Source organism: Bos taurus, chromosome 18 (genome assembly GCF_002263795.3).
Source record: "Bos taurus isolate L1 Dominette 01449 registration number 42190680 breed Hereford chromosome 18, ARS-UCD2.0, whole genome shotgun sequence".
NCBI lineage: Eukaryota > Metazoa > Chordata > Mammalia > Artiodactyla > Bovidae > Bos > Bos taurus.
In genome coordinates, this window is record NC_037345.1 from 50,588,669 (window position 1) to 50,595,165 (window position 6,497).

The following is a 6,497-nucleotide window of genomic DNA, read 5'->3' on the forward strand; positions in this document are numbered from 1 at the left end:
CCACCTTTATGGCAAAAAGCAAAGAACTAAAGAGCCTCTTGAAAGTGAAAGAGAAGAGTGAAAAAGTTGGCTTAAAATGCAACATTCAGAAAACTAAGATCATGGCATCTGGTCCCATCACTTCATGGCAAATAGATAGGGAAACAGTGGAAACAGTGACAGACTTTATTTTTGAGGGCTCCAAAATCACTCCAAATGGTGACTTCAGCCATGAGATTAAAGGGAGTGTGCTCCTTGGAAGAAAAGCTATGGCCAACCTAGACAGCATATTAAAAAGCAGAGACATTACTTCGCCAACAAAGGTCCATCTAGTCAAAGCTGTGTTTTTTCCAGTAGTCATGCACAGATGTGAGAGTTGGACTATAAAGAAAGCTGAGTGCCGAAGAATTGATGCTTTCGAACTGTGGTGTTGGAGACAACTCTTGAGAGTCCCTTGGACTGCAAGGAGATCCAACCAGTCCATCCTAAAGGAAATCAATCCTGAATATTATTGGAAGGCCTGATGCTGAAGCTGAAACTCCAATACTTTGGCCACCTGAGGCGAATTACTGACTCACTGGAAAAGACCCTAATACTGGGAAAGATTGAAGGTGGAAGGAGAAGGGGATGACAGAGGATGAGATGGTTGGATGGCTTCACTGACTCAATGGACATGAGTTTGAGTAAACTCTGGGAGTTGGTGATGGACAGGGAAGCCTGGCATGTTGCCATCCATGGGGTCATAAAGAGTCGGACACGACTGAGCAACTGAACTAAACTGAAGTGAAGGTGCAACACAGGGACTCTCCCTCTGAGTCTGCCCATGTGTCTAGTCACAAGTACTATACTTTTTCCTCTTAATAAATACTCTACCTGCTTGACTACTTACCGTCTTGGTGGAAATTCTTTTCTGCAGACCTGAGGGCTAGGGCTTTTGTCACTGACCACAGGTCTAGTGGCTAGGATCTGGTGCTTTCACTGCTGTAACTTGGCCTCAGTCTCTGGGATCTCAGTCTGTTGAAGCTCCACTTCAAGTCATTGGAGGCTGAGGCCACCAGAGATCAGATCAAAGGAGGAATCAAAGAGAATCTCATATATTAAACTCTTAGATTCTTTGAGTTTAAAAGTAAGAGTCAATAGAAGAGGCACAGGCAGTGAGCCTTTTCCCAGCAAACAAAGCTACCAAGGTGGTCTTGCAAATTAAGGATGGCAAATCCATTTCCTTAAAAAAAGTTCTCAAGGGGAATATATAAAACACCTAAGTTTGAAATGAAATTAAAAGGCGCTTGCTCCTTGGAAGAAAGGCTATGACCCTAGACAGTGTATTAAAAAGCAGAGACATCAATTTGCTGACAAAGGTCTGTATAGTCAAAGCTGTGGTTTTTCCAGTAGTTATGTACGGATGTGAGAGTTGGACCATAAAGAAGGTTAAGTGCTGAAGAACTGATGCTTTTGAACTGTGGTGTTGGAGAAGACTCTTGAGAATCTCTTGGACAGCAAAGAGATCAAACCAGTCAATCCTAATGAAAATCAATCCTGAATATTATTGGAAGGACTGATGCTGAAGCTGAAGCTCCAATACTTTGGCCACCTGATTCGAAGAACTGACTCCTTGGAAAAGACCCTGATGCTAGGAAAGATTGAAGGCGGGAGGAGAAGGGGACAGCAGAGGATGAGATGGTTGGATGGCATCACTGACTCAATGGACATGAGTTTGAGCCAAGTCTGGGAGATAAGTGAAGGACAGGGAATCCTGGCATACTGCAGTCCATGAGGTCACAAAGAGATGGACACAACTGAACAACACACATTTCAAAAGCCAGACTATTTCCAAACTCTTGGTTCTTTACCTTGGATTGTCTCGAGAGAGTATTTCAAGGTAAGTTTTCAAGGATTCATCTTTTGCAAACATATCCAAATACCTTCCCCATTAGCAGTCCTGTTTTGGCGATGAATGGCAAGCAATATGCTTGGATTAGAGGTCCTAATTCCACTTGAATGCAGTTTCTTCTCTTCTGACAACAAAACCATTTGCAGAGATTTGGAAATCATGAGCTTCCTAGGAGGGAGAAGGTGTGTTTTGCCAAAAGTTTTACTTTTGTTTTAGTTTTGAAGGATTTGTTAACAAGAGAAATCACTCATTACACACACACACACACACACACACACAAAAACAATTTCAATATTTAATAGTGGGTTATGTGACAATTTCAATACACAATCATTAAACAAACAAACAAAAAAATAGAAATAATAGAGAGATGTAACCGCATATACACCACCAAATTGGGCCAAAACCTACATCTAGACTTGACCAGCGCTGTGAAGCCCCAAATGACAGCAATTTGGAGTCCCAGTTGGGAAAAAGGTCGCAGGCGGTGCATCCACCCCACGGGTGAGACTTCATATTGCAGCTTTGGGGGCTCCCGCTTATAATCCCAGGCCACAAATTGATGTTATCATCATTTTGTGTGCAAAAGTGCAGCTCTGGTTTTTCTTTAATTTTTACAATGCTATTTGTTTCACCTTGTAAGTCACAAGATTCCTTAGACTCTGGGGGACTGGCCAGGTCTCCAGGGGCTTAAGAAATTCCCAAGACTCACTCCCTTTCTTATCTAACTTATTGGTAACTTATTGGTAATAATTGGTATGCTTGCGGGCAGGCATGTAGTCCAGGCAGGGTTCAGGTAAAGGCCAGAAGTTGGTCAGAGGCTTGCTCCCCTACTTCTGAAACCTGAACAAGACTACCTCCATTTTAATTTCCCTAACAAGGTGCTATTCTCGTTCATTTGAAAACAGTCTTTCAGATTGGCTGGTTGACTACAGTCCCCTTTCAAGACCTGGTGTGCATTGTTGATGACAGAGTTGGGTTTGTGTAGGGGTCATAGCTGAGCCGAGCCAGGATGGGGGTGATCTGGACCATGTTCTGGGACACATCACCAGGGATGTGGCCTGTCCACTTGGAGAGAAATTCCAGATCCACAGGCATGATGACCTGGGCTGTGGATCACTTGATCTTGGACAGGGAAATGCTGCTGGGCTTGCTGATTATGTCCTTGTCGCACAGGTCAGTACTGCTCCAGGTGGTGGCAAGGAGGTCAAGGATGAGCCAGAGGGTGACCCAGGGTGCAGCACCACCTACTCTTAGTACAGAGGCAGGCACTTGTCCTTGCCCACCTCCATACACAGGGCATACATAACCTCCATGGCCTGGCTCCACTTGGTGAGGTAGTCGTGGTAGCTGCGGAGGTTGAAGCTGGCAATGGTGATATTGCAGGTGACCATGGAGTACATGGAGGCCCAATTGTCCTGCACCACCAGCAGGGAAGAGGTGCAACAGGTAGACAGAAAACTTGAGTGTGGAGGAGTATTTGTTGCAGAGGATGCCGACTGGCTTGCCGTGCTTGGCTATCACCTCCAGGTTGAAGGCCTGCATGGCCACATCCAGCACCTCATCAATTATGCCCACCTCGTCCAACTGCAGCTTCTCCTGGTTAGACTTGTGTTGAGGTCCTTTAATGGACCAGAACCTGGTGGTCCAGAGTCAATGATAAGAAAGTAAAAGAGAGAGAGAAGAGGCTGATATTCCTTGGTTTATGCAGAAAACCAATAAAGCTCTTGACACAGAGCTTGCCCTGCTACAGGTAGTCACCATGAGCCCTCTCGAGGCGGGTGAAGGCACAGTGTGCCTTCTCGAGAGGGTCTTAGAAGCCCCGGCAAGAAAGTGAGCTCAGCGGGCTTCTGTGCTCCAAAGAATTAGCCTGAGAGAGAGTGAGAAAGAGACAGAGAGAGACAGACCCAGGGACCCAAGCTCTGATGGAGCAAAGGTGTTTTATTCAACATAATGTGGGTATATACACAGTCTTACAAGGCAGCTATTTTCAGCAAAGATAAAAATCAAAAGTCCAGACTTACAAATTATCATAAGGCAATCCATATCAAAGACAGAGGGTTGTAAATAATCACTTTTACCGTATGGTTCATAAAAAGGAAGAGGGTCATAAATAGTTACTTATCACTGTATGGAAAAACTAACGAAGGAAATGCATGCATTCCTCAGCCCTGGAGCGGTTTGGCAACTCCTCTTAAATCCTGAATATTCAGGAATTAATAAGGGACAGAGGATTCATGACAGATCCAAAAGAGCACACAGGAAGCCTCCTGTTACATGCTTCCTGACAGACTTGGACCAGGCCTGGTGCATGGCCAGCACATGGGGGATGATGTGGGTCTCCTTGCAGCACTGCATCTTGGAGTGAGCATCCAGCATGGCACACAACAGCATGGTGTCCCTCCAGGGCAGGAATCCCAAGAAGATGAGTGACAAGGCCTTCCCATAGAGGTACTCCAGGTGGTCCATGCCCACTATCACCAGGTTCTCCAGGTCAGGCATTATTAATTGGCCAGGTGAGGGGATTTCACATACTAATTTCAATAGTGACCTGGGCATGACTATAGTCTTTCTTTTAAAATAAATTTCCTCAGGGCCAAACAATTATACCCTTGGAGTGGAGAAATTTACCACTGCAGCCATGAAATTAAAAGATACTTACTCCTTGGAAGAAAAGTTATGACCAACCTAGATAGCATATTCAAAAGCAGAGACATTACTTTGCCAACAAAGGTCCGTCTAGTCAAGGCTATGGTTTTTCCAGTGCTGATATATGGATGTGAGAGTTGGACTGTGAATAAAGCTGAGCACCGAAGAATTGATGCTTTTGAACTGTGGTGTTGGAGAAGACTCTTTCGAGTCCCTTGGACTGCAAGGAGATCCAACCAGTCCATTTTAAAGGAGATCAGCCCTGGGTGTTCTTTGGAAGGAATGAAACTAAAGCTGAAACTCCAGTACTTTGGCCACCTCATGTGAAGAGTTGACTCACTGGAAAAGACTCTGATGCTGGGAGGGATTGGGGGCAGGAGGAGAAGGGGACGACAGAGGATGAGATGGCTGGATGGCATCACCGACTCGATTGACGTGAGTTTGAGTGAACTCCGGGAGTTGGTGATGGACAGGGAGGCCTGGCGTGATGCGATTCATGGGGTCACAAAAAGTCGGACATTACTGAGCGACTGAACTGAACTGAACTCAAAAGTATTAGATGCAAGTAATTGGCCAGAAACTCAACAATGGGGATTGATTTCTAAAAGTAGCATGAGATCATGCATATGATAGAAAAGCATTTGATCCAAATATAAAAGTCCAAGAAGTTAAGGAAACATTATAAATGACAAACCAGTAAATTTTCAGATAGAAACCACAAAAATTATAACCATATTCACTCAGTCCTGTGAATATAACCAGTTCACTCAGTCCTTTTGTTAACTTTCTATGAAGCCATCAGGTTTTTCATTAGAGTTTTTCAGTTTCTTACTCAGTTCAGCATTATGGTCTGAAAGTCAGAAACCTGTGTTTATCCAAAAGTTCTTTCTATATCTTCTTGAAGAAGAAGCATTTTTGCAAGGGCATTGTAGTGAAACTGTGTCTATAATGACAAAAGAAGAAGGCATATTTAAAATCTGATTACAGTTCAATTGCCAAAGTAGCTTGGTTACTGCTGTGACATACAACACTTTCAGATAATAATTAGAATTAGGACTGATAACATTTTACTAAGATAGACTAGATTTTTAGGAACTCCATATAATCACTAGAATATCTATATTATTACTAGTAACAATTATCATACAATCTAACTTAAGAAGATTTATTACTGTCAGGAAGCATTTAACAGGGGGCTTCCTATGTGCTGTTTTGGATCTGTCATGAATCCTCTGTTCCTTATTAATTCCTGAATATTCAGGAATTAAGTGGAGTAGCAAACTACTCCCAGGGGCTTAAGAATGCATGCATTTCCTTCGTTAATTTTTCCATACGGTGATAAGTAACTACGACCCTCTTCCTTTCTATGAACCATACAGTAAAAGTGATTATTTACAACCCTCTCTCTTTCATATGGATGACCTCATGTTTCCTTGAGAACTTGTAAGTTATGATTTTATCTTTGCTGAAAATAGCTATCTTGTAAGACAGTATAAATACCCACACAATGTTGAATAAAATACCTTTGCTTCATTAGAGCTTTGGTCCCAGTGTCTTTCTCTCTCTCTCTCTCAGGCTAATTCTCTGGAGCGCAGAGACCCGTCGTGCTCACTCTCCTGCCCGGGCTTCTAAGATCCTCTCGAGAAGGCGCCCTGTGCCTTCACCCACCTCGAGAGGGTGCCAGGTACCTTTGTGAGCGACGCAAGCCCTATGTCAAAGGACTTTATTGGTTTTCTGCATAAACCAAGAAATATCAGCCTTTTACTCTCTCTCTTTTACTTTCTTATCGTCGACTCCGGACCACCAGGTTCCGGTCCATTTAAGGACCTCAACAAGTGGCTTCCATAACAGGTACCTGGTACACGTGGCAGATTCGGACGGAGTGACCCCACGGCCTATTGAGGTCGGTAAGTACTAAGACATGGGTCAAACGGCTGGAAAGCCCCATCAATTTTCTACTTTACTTCAGCACTTATTT

The 6,497-nt window shown here is 43.7% G+C and overlaps 1 pseudogene; it reads right to left on the reverse strand.

The window, feature by feature from the left end:
* Positions 1–883: 883 nt before the first annotated feature.
* On the reverse strand, positions 884–4,372 carry LOC614747 (protein-tyrosine sulfotransferase 2-like; annotated as a pseudogene).
* Between the last annotated feature and the right edge of the window lie 2,125 nt (positions 4,373–6,497).